Source organism: Balaenoptera acutorostrata, chromosome 20, assembly GCF_949987535.1.
Source record: "Balaenoptera acutorostrata chromosome 20, mBalAcu1.1, whole genome shotgun sequence".
NCBI lineage: Eukaryota > Metazoa > Chordata > Mammalia > Artiodactyla > Balaenopteridae > Balaenoptera > Balaenoptera acutorostrata.
The window spans coordinates 36,742,473-36,757,350 of NC_080083.1; the positions used below are offsets into that span (position 1 = coordinate 36,742,473).

The 14,878-nt window shown below is 37.7% G+C and overlaps 1 pseudogene; it reads right to left on the reverse strand.

The window, feature by feature from the left end:
- Positions 1-14,878, reverse strand: part of LOC103016731 (leucine-rich repeat-containing protein 37A3-like) — a 74,351-nt pseudogene that overhangs the window by 27,151 nt on the left and 32,322 nt on the right.

Genomic DNA, 14,878 nt, shown 5'->3' on the forward strand with positions numbered 1-14,878 from the left:
GCCCATCTGCCATAACTAAGACCCAGCACAACCAAGTAGATATATTAAATAAATATGGAAAAAAAGAAAAATTACTAAATTAGAGTTTATCAAAAATTTTAAACCTCTTGTCTTCAGAGACACTTTAATACAATGAAGATGAGTCACAATCTGGGAGAAGATATTTACTAAACACATATCTGAGAAAAAGGACTTTTTCCATTGCTTTTTATATAAAGCACTCTTAAAACTCAATATAAATATCCAATTAAAATATGGATTTGAACAGACACTTCACTTAAAAAGATATTTGCACATGAATAGACACTCAACATCATCAGCTATTACAGAAATGCAAAATGTGGCAAAAACCACAAGATGCAACTACACACCTACTAGAAAGTTTAAGTTTTTAAAAAACAAATATAATGATCAGTTGAAGATGTGGAGCAACTGCAACTCTCATAGACTGATAGTGGGTCAGCAAAATGGCACAGGCACTTTAGAAAACAGTTTAGCACTTTCGTAAAAAGTTAAATATGGAGTGCTGATGCACGCTGTGCGCTGAGCCGAAGGGCCGGGAACAGCCACCTAGCACGGGAAACTCTGGTCTGAAGAGTGCAAAGTGCAAGGCCTCTGAACTCGGCACCCTATGAGCAAGTGAAACTACACTCAGCACAAAGGAAAAAAAAAGACTCTGGCCTCCTTGGAGAGCAAGCATCAGGTGCAGTCCCTCCCGTCCAATTCTTGAACAGTGGACACATTGTTTCAAGGGCACTGATGACTTCTTGATACTTCAGTGGCTGGCCAGATATGTAGTTGGATCACACCCTGAGGTTACCTTGGCTTTCTGTACAGCCGTGTCGATGAAAGGCTCTTGGTGCTCCAGCCAGGCATCAGGGCTGTGCCTCTGAGGTGGGAGAGCCAAATTCAGGACACTGGTCCACAAGAGACCTCCCAGCTCCATGTAATACCAAATGGCAAAAATCTCTCAGAGATCTCCATCTCAACATCAAGACCTAGCTTCACTCAACGACCAGCAAGCTACAGTGCTGGACACCCTATGCCAAACAACTAGCAAGACAGGAACACAGCCCCATCCATTAGCAGAGAGGCTGCCTAAAATCATAATAAGGCCACAGATACCCCAAAACACACCACAAAACGTGGACGTGCCCACCAGAAAGACAAGATCCAACCTCATCCAACAGAACACAGGCACTAGTCCCCTCCACCAGGAAGCCTACACAACCCACTGAACCAACCTTAGCCACTGGGGACAGATACCAAAAACAACGGGAACTACGAACCTGCAGCCTGAGAAAAGGAGACCGCAAAAACAGTAAGATAAGCAAAATGAGACGACAGAAGAACACACAGCAGATGAAGGAGCAGGGTCAAAACACACCAGACCTAACAAATGAAGAGGAAATAGGCAGTCTACCTGAAAAAGAATTCAGAATAATGATAGTAAGGATGATCCAAAACCTTGGAAATAGAATAGACAAAATGCAAGAAACATTTAACAAGGACCTATAAGAACTAAAGAGGAACCAAGCAACGATGAAAACCACAATAAATGAAATTAAAAATACTCTAGATGGGATCAATAGCAGAATAACTGAGGGAGAAGAACAGATAAGTGACCTGGAAGATAAAATGGTGGAAATAAAGAGCAGAGCAGGATAAAGAAAAAAGAATGAAAAGAACTGAGGACAGTCTCAGAGACCTCTGGGACAACATTAAATGCACCAACATTCGAATTATAGGGGTCCCAGAAGAAGAAGAGAAAAAGAAAGGGACTGAGAAAATATTTGAAGAGATTATAGTTGAAAACTTCCCTAATATGGGAAAGGAAATAGTTAATCAAGTCCTGGAAGCAGAGAGAGTCCCATACAGGAAAAATCCAAGGAGAAACACGCCAAGACACATATTAATCAAACTGTCAAAAATTTAATATAAAGAAAACATATTAAAAGCAGCAAGGGAAAAACAACAAATAACACACAAGGGAATCCCCATAAGTTTAACATCTGATCTTTCAGCAGAAACTCTTCAAGCCAGAAGGGCGTGGCAGGATATACTTAAAGTGATGAAGGAGAAAAACCTACAACCAAGATTACTCTACCCAGCAAGGATCTCATTCAGATTTGATGGAGAAATTAAAACCTTTACAGACAAGCAAAAGCTGAGAGAGTTCTGCACCACAAAATCAGCTTAACAACAAAGGCTAAAGGAACTTCTCTAGGCAAGAAACACAAGAGAAGGAAAACACCTACAATAACAAACCCAAAACATTTAAGAAAATGGGAACAGGAACATACATATCGATAATTACCTTGAATGTAAATGGATTAAATGCTCCCACCAAAAGACACAGACTGGCTGAATGGATATAAAAACAAGACCCATATATATGCTGCCTACAAGAGACCCACTTCAGACCAAGAGACACATACAGACTGAAAGTGAGGGGATAGAAAAAGATATTCCATGCAAATGGAAATCAAAAGAAAGCTGGAGTAGCAATTCTCATATCAGACAAAATAGACTTTAAAATAAAGACTATTACAAGAGACAAAGAAGGACACTATATAATGATCAAGGGATCGATCCAAGAGGAAGGTATAACAATTGTAAATATTTATGCACCCAACATAGGAGCACCTCAATATATAAGGCAAATACTAACAGCCATAAAAGGGGAAATCAACAGCAACACAATCATAGTAGGGGACTTTAACACCCCACTTTCACCAATGGACAGATCATCCAAAATGAAAATAAATAAGGAAACACAAGCTTTAAATGACACATTAAACAAGATGGACTTAATTGATATAGGACATTCCACCCAATAACAACAGAATACACATTTTTCTCAAGTGCGCATGGAACATTCTCCAGGATAGATCATATCTTGGGTCACAAATCAAGCCTTGGAAAATTTAAGAAAATTGAAATCGTATCAAGTATCTTTTCCGACCACAACGCTATGAGACTAGATATCAATTACAGGAAAAGATCTGTAAAAAATACAAACACATGGAGGCTACACAATACACTATTTAATAACGAAATGATCACTGAAGAAATCAAAGGGGAAATCAAAAAATATCTAGAAACAAATGACAATGGAGACACGATGACCCAAAACCTATGGGACGCAGCAAAAGCAGTGCTAAGAGGGAAGTTTATAGCAATACAAGCCTACATCAAGAAACAGGAAAGATCTCAAATAAACAACCTAACCTTGCACCTGAAGCAATTAGAGAAAGAAGAACAAAAAAACCCCAAAGCTAGCAGAAGGAAAGAAATCATAAAGATCATATCAGAAATAAATGAAAAAGAAATGAAGGAAACAATAGCAAAAATCAATGAAACTAAAAGCTGGTTCTTTGAGAAGATAAACAAAATTGATAAACCATTAGCCAGACTCATCAAGAGAAAAAGGGAGAAGACTCAAATCAATAGAATTAGAAATGAAAAAGGAGAAGTAACCACTGACACTGCAGAAATACAAACGATCATGAGAGATTACTACAAGCAACTCTATGCCAATAAAATGGACAACCTGGAAGAAATGGACAAATTCTTAGAAATGCACAAACTGCCAAGACTGAACCAGGAAGAAATAGAAAATATGAACAGACCAATCACAAACACTGAAATTGAAACTGTGATTAAAAACCTTCCAACAGACAAAAGCCCAGGACCAGATGGCTTCACAGGTGAATTCTATCAAACATTTAGAGAAGAGCTAACACCTATCCTTCTCAAACTCTTCCACAATATTGCAGAGGGAGGAACACTCCCCAACTCATTCTACGAGGTCACCATCACCCTGATACCAAAGCCAGACAAAGATGTCACAAAGAAAGAAAACTACAGGCCAATATCACTGATGAACATAGATGCAAAAATCCTCAACAAAATACTAGCAAACAGAATCCTAGCAAACAGCACGTTAAAAGGATCATACACCATGATCAAGTGGGGTTTATCCCAGGAATGCAAGGATTCTTCAATATACGCAAATCAATCAACGTGATACACCATATTAACAAATTGAAGGAGAAAAACCATATGATTATCTCAATAGATGCAGAGAAAGCTTTCAACAAAATTCAACACCCATTTATGATAAAAGCCCTGCAGAAAGTAGGCATAGAGGGAACTTTCCTCAACATAATAAAGGCCATATATGACAAACCCACAGCCAACATTGTCCTCAATGGTGAAAAACTGAAACCATTTCCACTAAGATCAGGAACAAGACAAGGTTGCCCACTCTCACCACTATTATTCAACATAGTTTTGGAAGTTTTAGCCACAGCAATCAGAGAAGAAAAAGAAATAAAAGGAATTCAAATCGGAAAAGAAGAAGTAAAGATGTCACTGTTTGCAGATGACATGATACTATACATAGAGAATCCTAAAGATGCTACCAGAAAACTCCTAGAGCTAATCAATGAATTTGGTAACGTAGCAGGATACAAAATTAATGCACAGAAATCTCTTGCATTTCTATACACTAATGATGAAAAATCTGAAAGTGAAATTAAGAAAACACTCCCGTTTACCATTGCAACAAAAAGAATAAAATATCTAGGAATAAACCTACCTAAGGAGACAAAAGACCTGTATGCAGAAAATTATAAGACACTGATGAAAGAAATTAAAGATGATACAAATAGATGGAGAGATATACCATGTTCCTGGATTGGAAGAATCAACATTGTGAAAATGACTCTACTACCCAAAGCAATCTACAGATTCAATGCAATCCCTATCAAATTACCATTGGCATTTTTCACAGAACTAGAACAAAAAATTTCAGAATTTGTATGGAAACACAAAAGACCCCGAATAGACAAAGCAATCTTGAGAACAAAAAATGGAGCTGGGGGAATCAGGCTCCCTGACTTCAGACTATATTACAAAGCTACAGTAATCAAGACAGTTTGGTACTGGCACAAAAACAGAAATATAGATCAATGGAACAGGATCGAAAGCCCAGAGATAAACCCACGCACATATGGTCACCTTATCTTTGATAAAGGAGGCAAGCATATACAGTGGAGAAAAGACAGCCTCTTCAATAAGTGGTGCTGGGAAAATTGGACAGATACATGTAAAAGTATGAAATTAGAACACTCCCTGACACCATGCACAAAAATAAACTCAAAATGGATTAAAGACCTAAGTGTAAGGCCAGACACTATCAAACTCTTAGAGGAAAACCTAGGCAGAACACTCTATGACATACATCACAGCAAGATTCTTTTTGACCCAGCTCCTAGAGAAATGGAAATAAGAACACAAATAAACAAATGGGACCTAATGAAACTTAAAAGCTTTTGCACAGCAAAGGAAACCATAAACAAGACCAAAAGACAACCATCAGGATGGGAGAAAATATTTGCAAATGAAGCAACTGACAAAGGATTAATCTCCAAGATTTACAAGCAGCTCATGCAGCTAAATAACAAAAAACGAACAACCCAATCCAAAAATGGGCAGAAGACCTAAATAGACATTTCTCCAAAGAAGATATACAGATTGCCAACAGACACATGAAAGAATGCTCAACATCATTAATCATTAGAGAAATGCAAATCAAAACTACAATGAGATATCATCTCACACCGGCCAGAATGGCCATCATCAAAAAATCTAGAAATAACAAATGCTGGAGAGGGTGTGGAGGAAAGGGAACACTCTTGCACTGTTGGTGGGAATGTAAATTGATACAGCCACTATGGAGAACAGTATGGAGGTTCCTTAAAAAACTACAAATAGAACTACCATACGACCCAGCAATCCCACTACTGGGCATATACCCTGAGAAAACCATAGTTCAAAAAGAGTCATGTACCAAAATGTTCATTGCAGCTCTATTTACAATAGCCAGGACATGGAAGCAACTAAAGTGTCAATCATCGGATGAATGGATAAAGAAGATGTGGCACATATATACAGTGGAATATTACTCAGCCATAAAAAGAAATGAAATGGAGGTATTTGTAATGAGGTGGATGGAGTTAGTCTTTCATACAGAGTGAAGTAAGTCAGAAAGAGAAAAACAAATACAGTATGCTAACACATATATACGGAATCAAAGGGGAAAAAAAAGGCCATGAAGAACCTAGTGGCAAGACGGGAATAAAGACACAGACCTACGAGAGAATGGACTTGAGGATATGGGGAGGGGGTGGGGTGAGATGTGACAGGGTGAGAGAGTGTCATGGACATATATACACTACCAAATGTAAAATAGATAGCTAGTGGGAAGCAGCCGCATAGCACAGGGAGATCAGCTCGGTGCTTTGTGACCACCTAGAGGGGTGGGACGGGGAGGGTGGGAGGGAGGGAGAGGCAAGAGGGAAGAGATATGGGAACATATTGTATATGTATAACTGATTCATTTTGTTATAAAGCAGAAGCTAACACACCATTGTAAGGCAATTATACTTCAATAAAATGTTTAAAAAAAAAAGTTAAATATGCACTTAGCATATGATGAAGCAATCCCACCCTTAGGTATTTTACCCCAAAGAAATGAAAACATATGCTCTCACAAAACATATGTTCACACACACATGTGAGTGTTTTCAGAGGCTTTGTTCATAATAGCCAAAAAACTAGAAACAACTCAAATGTTCATCAAATGATGAATGCGTAAACAAACTGTGTATCCACACAACTAGAATACAACTCAGCAATAAAAAGGAATGAACTACTGACAGGTGCAACAAAACAGATGAATCTCAAAGAGACTGGCTAAGTCAAAGAAGCCAAAAACAAAAGGCTACATGCCACATGATTTCATTTATAACGTATTCTGGAAAAGGCAACATTATACGGACAAAAATCAGATTGCTGGTTGCCAAGGGCTGGTAGTGAGAGGAGGATGGACTGACTACAAAGGGACATGAGGGGTCTTTTGGGAGTGCAGAAGTTTTCTTTACCTCAAATGTGGTGGTGGCTACAGAACTATACGTTTGTCAAAACACATCACACTGTATATGTAAAAATAGTGAATTTTGTTAAATGAAAATTATACATAAATAAACTTGACTTAAGAAAATAATAAAACAAACCTAAAGAAAATTGAGTGAAAATAAATGTAAGAAAAATCAACTTACAATTTTTCCAATTCAAGGGTCATCATGAGGATGCTTTCAATTGTTGTAAGTGACCCTTGTGTTGTTCCCATGTCTCTGAAGGAGAAGCCCAAACATGCATGATATAAAACCCAAAGACAAAAATTCTAAGTTTAAAAAGATACTTAGCATGCGATTACTTCAATTCTGGCTTCTTACTTCCCATACATGATAATTCCAAAGAGCTCTTACTGAAGAAATTTAAATTTGCATCATCAAATTAATGACCTTGGTGCTGAACAGTACAATCATTTTTTATTATCCTAACTTCTCATTTTCAATTGCATCTACCTCTTTTGATCACTCTTTTTAAAAAAAATACTGTAACCCTTATTCCTTTTTGCTTTCTGGGATAAATAATATTCCTACATGCATCTACATGTTCCATATCTATATGTGTTCTTCAACACTGCTCTCATTCTCTGCTGGCTGTCTTACCCATATATGTTCTTTCTTAATCCTTTTCTTTGCCATTAACTCTTATTTTCAATAACCCAGTTAAAATCTAAATTATGACTTTTTAGCCAAAGTACTCAATCTTTGACAAAAGTAAAAAAGAGCAGAAATTGTCTCATGAGCCATGAAACTGTTGCAATACTTACAAACATTTTAATGCTGGCAATTTAAAAAGATAAGAATCTTCAACTCTTGTTAAAGGATTATGATTGAGAATTCTGAAAAATGGAATGGAATTAAAGTTATCTGCATTTTCAATTACTTCCATGAAAGCTTATATGCACTTTTTTTGGTATGGAACTTAAAGGTTAAAAAAAAACATTTTCTGTCTTTACCTATAAATCACCCTTAGAATCTGTAACACACTCTTTCATTGGGAACTACCCAGGTCTCTAGATGATAAAGTGGAAAAGAGAAATAAACAAACAAACAAACAAATAGGAAAAAAGTGGCTAGCAAAGAAAAAAATATGCCAAAGAACTTTTCAGGTTAAAAACCCTAGAAGTAGGCTTCCCTGGTGGCGCAGTGGTTGAGAATCTGCCTGCCAATGCAGGGAACAGGGGTTTGAGCCCTGGTCTGGGAAGATCCCACATGCCTCGGATCAACTAGGCCCGTGAGCCACAATTGCTGAGCCTGTGCGTCTGGAGCCTGTGCTCTGCAACAAGAGAGGCCGCGATAGTGAGAGGCCCTCACACCACGATGAAGAGTGGCCCCCACTTGCCGCAACTATAGAAAGCCCTCACACAGAAACGAAAACCCAGCACAGCCATAAATAAATAAATAAATAATTCCCATTTTTTAAAAAAACCCTAGAAGTGACTATGCTGGCAGGAAGCCCTTGCTCTGTAAAAAAGTACTACTTATAGTGTCCTCCACCATTCAAGGTGTGTTTCTTTCATCTCTACAAATTTTTTAAAATTTCATGATTTAAACTACCCAGTTAAAGACAAAAATAGGGCTAATTCCTTGGTTCTGAAGCCAAAGAAGGAGAGATAAATCCAAGAGGAACTGGTGAAAGCCATACTCCCATCACATAGTCCCATGTGTATTCTTGCATCATAGCCTTTGTTACTGTGTATGTAATCACCTGTTTATTTGTCAGTCTCCTAGATTGTCAGCAACTTGAGAGCAGGGACCACACTTTATTGTCATTATTATTCCTGTGCCTGACATAGTGCCTAATATTTACTAGGTATTTAATAAATGTTTGCTGAATAAATAAATAACATTTTGTTTATATATCAATAAAATAAACTTAATTTTGGGGAATAAAATTTTATTCCAAAATGCTGGAATAGATTTTCTTCTTAGTTCTTTCTTTCTTTTTTTTTTCTTAGTTCTTTAAAACAAATAAGGGGAAAAAAAACCTGAAAAGAAACAGGAAGAAAGAAAAGAATATCTGACTTTAGGTTAACTCTACTCAAGAATTATTAATGTATTTTTGTGAATATTATAAAGATAATTATCAAAACTAATATCTTTTGCATTGCCAGGCATCTGTGATCAGCATTTAACATTTAATCCTCAAAGTAACATTATGGGGCTTCCCTGGTGGCGCAGTGGTTGAGAATCTGCCTGCTAATGCAGGGGACACGGGTTCGAGCCCTGGTCTGGGAAGATCCCACATGCCACGGAGCAGCTGGGCCCGTGAGCCACAATTGCTGAGCCTGCGTGTCTGGAGCCTGTGCCCCGCAACGGGAGGGGCTGCGATGGAGAAAGGCCCGTGCACCGCGATGAAGAGCGGTCCCCGCACCGCGATGAAGAGTGGCCCCCACTTGCCGCAACTGGAGAAAGCCCTCGCACGAACCGAAGACCCAATACAGACAAAAAAATAAATAAATTAATTAATTTTAAAAAAATAAATAAATAAATAAATAAAATGACTTGCCTATCATAGGATAAGTCTTTAAAAAAAAAAAAAAAAAAAAGTAACATTATGTGATAGATATATTACCCCATTGTACAAATGAGGAAACTGAGGCACAGAGAAGTTATATAACTTGTCCTAAGTCATCAAGCTAGTAAGAAGCAGAGCTGGAATTTGAACTCAGTTCTGACTCTAAAGCCTGTGTTTAACCTGAATGAAAAAAAAACGGGGGGGGGGGGGGGTGGTTTAAAACATCTGTTACTTTAACCTTAATTTTGAGAGCACTAAATATAGAAATACCTTTTCAAACTTCATCTACCCATCTGGGATAGCCTGTATGAGAATTATACGTTCTCTTTTTATTTATTTATTTATTTCACTTTTTATTTATTTTTTCCTTAATCATCTCCCATGATAAATATTTAATTAGCCTATGGTCATTGAGACTTTAGAGATTTTAAAAAATATTGCAGGAAAATCAGTAAAAATGATGGAGGAAGGACATCTGAAAATTCATCCCTCCATAGAAGCAACAATAACAATAACAACAACAACAACAACAAAACTGGCAAAAATGGTCCGAATCAACTTTTTCTGAACTCTGGAAAATTAACCAACAGGATTGGAGCAAATTGGGGAGCAATTTATTCAAGGAAAACAAATTAATTTCTCTAAGAACAATGAGATCTGTGTTGCTTTAACTTGTCCTTGCCCTTTGCTCTCCATGCCAGTGGTAGCCTTGAAAAACAGCCCACATCCCTGGTACCAGAAGGAGCAGCATGGACTGGGAGGTCCTTCAAAGCCTCATTCCCAAAGAACTGTCATTGTTTTACATGTCTGGTGGTTTCCTGGAAGACCTCACTTGAAAGGCCTGCCTTTGACCTGACTGAGAGCTGTCTAGGGAGAAAAGCCTCTCCTCACGTGGCATTTTTGGAACACATTTTCAAGAAAATATTTTAACATGGAGGTTGCATGAGGCAATGCATAACAGTTTGGGGGAAAAAACAGCCAAACCGAAAAGCTTAAAAAGGAAAGCTGAGGAATGAGATGTCCACAGAGACTTTGAAATGTTCCAATGTATTCCTGGGAAACTTGAAGACCACAAGACGTATACCTGGGAATCTAGGAAAATAACTGTTAGCATTAATAAATGAGTTCAGCAAGGCTGTAGGATATAAGATCAATATTATTTCTACACACCAGCAATGAGTAATCCAAAAATGAAATTAAGAAAACAATTCCATGTGTAACAGCATCAAAACAAATAAAACACTTAGGGAAAAATTTAACCAAGTAAGTGCAAGATTCACACTGAAAAGTACAAAACTGTTGAAAGAAATTGAAGAAGATCTAAATAAATAGAAAGACATGCTGGGTTCATGGACTGGAAGATAATGTTATTAAAATTTCACTACTTCCCAAATCGACTTATGGCTCCATTGCAATTCCTATCAAAATCCCAGCTGACTTCTTTCCAGAAATTGCCAAGCTAATTCTAAAAATCATATGGCAATTCAAGGAAATAGAATAACCAAAACAATGTTGGTAAAGAACAAAGTGGGAGGACTCACACATCCTGGTTTCAAAACTCAGTTCAAAGCGACTGCAATCACAGTGTGGTACTGGAATAAGAACAGACATGTAAATCAATGGAACAGAATTGACAGTATCGAAATAAACCCTCATATTTATGGTCTATTGATTTTCAACAAGGGTGCCAAAACAATTCAATGTGGAAAGAACAGTCTTTTCAAATGATGCTGGGACAACTGTACATCCACACACAAAATAATGAAGTTGGACTCCTACACTTCCCACCATATATGAAAATTAACTCTAAATGGATCAAATATCCAAATATAAGAGCTAAGGCTATAAAACTCTTAGAAGAAAACACAGGAGTAAATCTTTATGACCTTGCATTAGACAACAGTTTCTTAGATATGATACCAGAAGCACAAAGGAAAAATAGATGAATTGGATTTTAAAAAAATTAAAAAGTTTGTGCTTCAAAGGACACTATCAAGAAAGTGAAAAAACATACAGAATGGGAGAAAATACTACAGGTGGGAAGAAAAAGATGAAGTTGGGAGAAGAAAAGTATAGTAGTTGCTAGGTGTGACAATCTCGAAATTTTGAACTATTACAAATAAAACAACCACCCTAAATCACCCCAAAGGACAGACCCAAGTTATTTTTGTTTTTAGCGTTTATGCCTTTCTAAATCTGAGAAGCTGCCAGGATTCTGGTACATAGCAAAAAGTGATGACAACACCCTGAAGTGTGTAAGCTTTTGTGTGTACATAGCTATCTAAAGGAAACCAATGCTAGTTGACTGGGGGAGCATTAAGGAGGCTCTGTGACCGCAGCTCAATTTGCCTTCATAGTGTGGCCTCACCTACCTCATTGATATTCTCAACAATGGGGGCAATAATTCAATAGGGATAAGGCTTTGATTTTCCTCTTATTCTCTCTTAGTGCTTATGTTCTTGGTACAATACTGATATACCACAGACAAGCCAGCATGTGAATGTGCTCTGTCTGGTTAAGTTATATAGCTTTTCTACATTGTAGAGTCCTCCAGTTTCTAAAATCATGGAGATTGTATTGTTAGAACCAATGAAGTGACTAAAAGAATTTTTAAAAATAAGCCATCAGTCTGGACCTGCATAGGTGAATGAAGGAGAAACACTTTCAAGTCAGAAAAAAAAGTAGACTAAACATTTAGGATTATCAACCACTGCTGGTCTTCTATAATATATTTCATGCCTGATTTTATCTGAAAGAGATATGATTACTACCACCATTCAAAAAGTGGTACTTTATTAATTAATAAGCTCTTGGCTCATCTTTGAGGTAGATTTCGGATTTAAAATAGACGACCACACTGCTAACTACTTCACCTGATGTTTGTCAATAACATAGAGGCTTCATTCAAGAAACCTACTGCCTTATAATTACCTGAAACCCGGTGATGAATCAAGGTTTTGTGGGGCCTGAACCTCATCTACTTTGGGAAATCCTATCTAATAAAAACATGCAAAGTTATGAATACAAAAATGGCTAGGACACCTCTCAAGACCTTGGAAGGGACCTATGCAAGTGAGGAGCCCTGAAGCCTAAGCTTCATTGAACTCATGATAAATCCACCTCTGCTGGGGCCATTTTCCAAACTTATTTAATGCAGGCAACTTATAAACACCCCGGTAATATGTCATTATAGGTAGTAAAATGACTTAACTCGAGGGTGGCATCTTCCCTTGGTGGCTTGCCTTTGGAAAGGGATGCAATAAAGTTTATATCTCACCATGGCAAATTTTTCTTGAAGCAAATTATCTTTGTCTATTAGAAAGACTTAACCCAAAACAAAGACTTACTATACTGTGACAATCTTTTGAAAGTAACTGTGAATGAGTTTTAGGAGTACAGTACTAATTTATTTCCAACACCAGATAGTTCTGATTCTTTCACTACCTTTTTCTGTCATTTAAGAGGAACACAAATTCAAAAGGAACAAGTTGATGCCTCTTCCATTACAAATCTTTTCTAACCTACCACCCATTTTCTACTTCATCACTCCCCTCCCTCACCTTGTTACCCTGCTGCACAGATGCCAGAATAGCTCTCATATGTTTTCCCATCAACATCCAACTTTCTCCTTCCACTATGAAAGCTTCTTGGGGACGAAGTCCCTGCCCTATGCATCTTTGTATCTCCAGCACTTAGTACAGTGCTGACACACAGTGGGCATGGCACTCAGTGAATGTTTTTGAATGAATTCATTAATTTTTAAACTGTGATTGATTTATTTATTTCCACAATGTATTTTCCTGTGTTGCCTACATAACTATAGTGAAACTCTGATTTTTATAAGGAACTCTTGGTGTTATAGGATGTTTAGGAAAGGTGGTGAGTTTAAGACCTTGTATTGACGCTACTAAAACCTCCTGGTGAAGGGACCTCATGAGCCTGCTCTCCGGTGTGCTGGCAAAAGAAAAACTGACCCTCGGTGCTCTCTCCCCAAGGTAGGCATCAGCACACTAACAAGGGAAAGGAAGGAGGCCACTAAAGATAGGCATCTGCAGGAATTGCTAATCCAGCTCCAGACACAGCCTCAACACCTTCATTAACCCAAAATGAACTGTGTGAAACTGGATTTCTGAACCACAAGACAGGTAAGGGAGTCTTTTCCAAAGCCAGGTGTAGAAGAGCTCTTTACCTTGAGTCTAAAATCGCCTTCGGGCCATTGAACGTACCCACTCTCATTTGCTTGTGTCGTGAGAAATCACAGAATTTTTGAGCTGAAGGGGTGTAAAACCCACACTTCTTACTGAAGAGTAGTCAGCAAAGAAAGTATATTGAATTAGGCTACAGCAATGTATTTGCTTTATATTTCTCACACTATAGCTGAACACAAACAACGTCTTTTTCCATACCTCAAAGCTTCCTATTGGCCACAGATAATTCACTTCAGAGATATATGCTTTTTGAAAAATAATGTTCTGGGTGGCTGGGGAGAGCCCTGTGGTGGGTGTTCAGGAATTCTTTCTGCTTTACCATTTAAAAGAGCTAATAATGGTTGGGGAAGCACCCACACCTTTTGCTCCCTGAAGAATTCGGTGCTAAACTTAGTTCTTTGCTGCTCTGTGTGGCATACATTTTAAGCAGTTAGGAACTTTGCACGTGAGCAGGAATCAAAGTGAAATTCAAAAGTGGAACTTCATGGACCATTCGCATATTGCAGAGGCATCAGTGGGATTCCATGACAATGCTAATTTGAGTGTTTTTGCTTGGTGCCTTTTATTGCCCGTGCCAAAGATCAGTACTATGGAAAGCAGAGCGTTTCATATATGAGTTAAACAAGTCTCTTGGCCTCTTTGTACCTTCGCTTCCTCATTTGAAAAAAAAATAAATGGCTCTCAAGACATACTTTCTAGAACTCATACTGGGTTTACACCCAGCTAACCAAGAACTGCATGATGCTTTTACACACAGTTTTTTACATGTATTCATCTTCTATTTCACTTACAACTTGTGTAAAAACTGCCTTCCATGCCAGGCCTGAAACGTTCCAAAGCTCAGTTCTGTGAGTAAATTGCAACCAAGATTTCTACAAAAAAAGACACAAGCAAAAGAAGAAGAAAAATATATATTCTCTCAGAACATTTATCCTTTGGCAATAATTCTAGTTTATATATGATGAAACATAACATCACTACTCCCTCCATATGCTAAAGAAATCTCACTGTGGAAGATGTTATGATTTATACTTTCATGATTATATACGTGGTGCATTAGATACAAAATAGTAAATGCTCATTAAATACTTGTGTTAAGTGATCTTTATTTCTCTAGAAAGGCAGCACTATTGACATTTCGGGCTGGATAATTCTTTGCTGTGGGAGGCTCT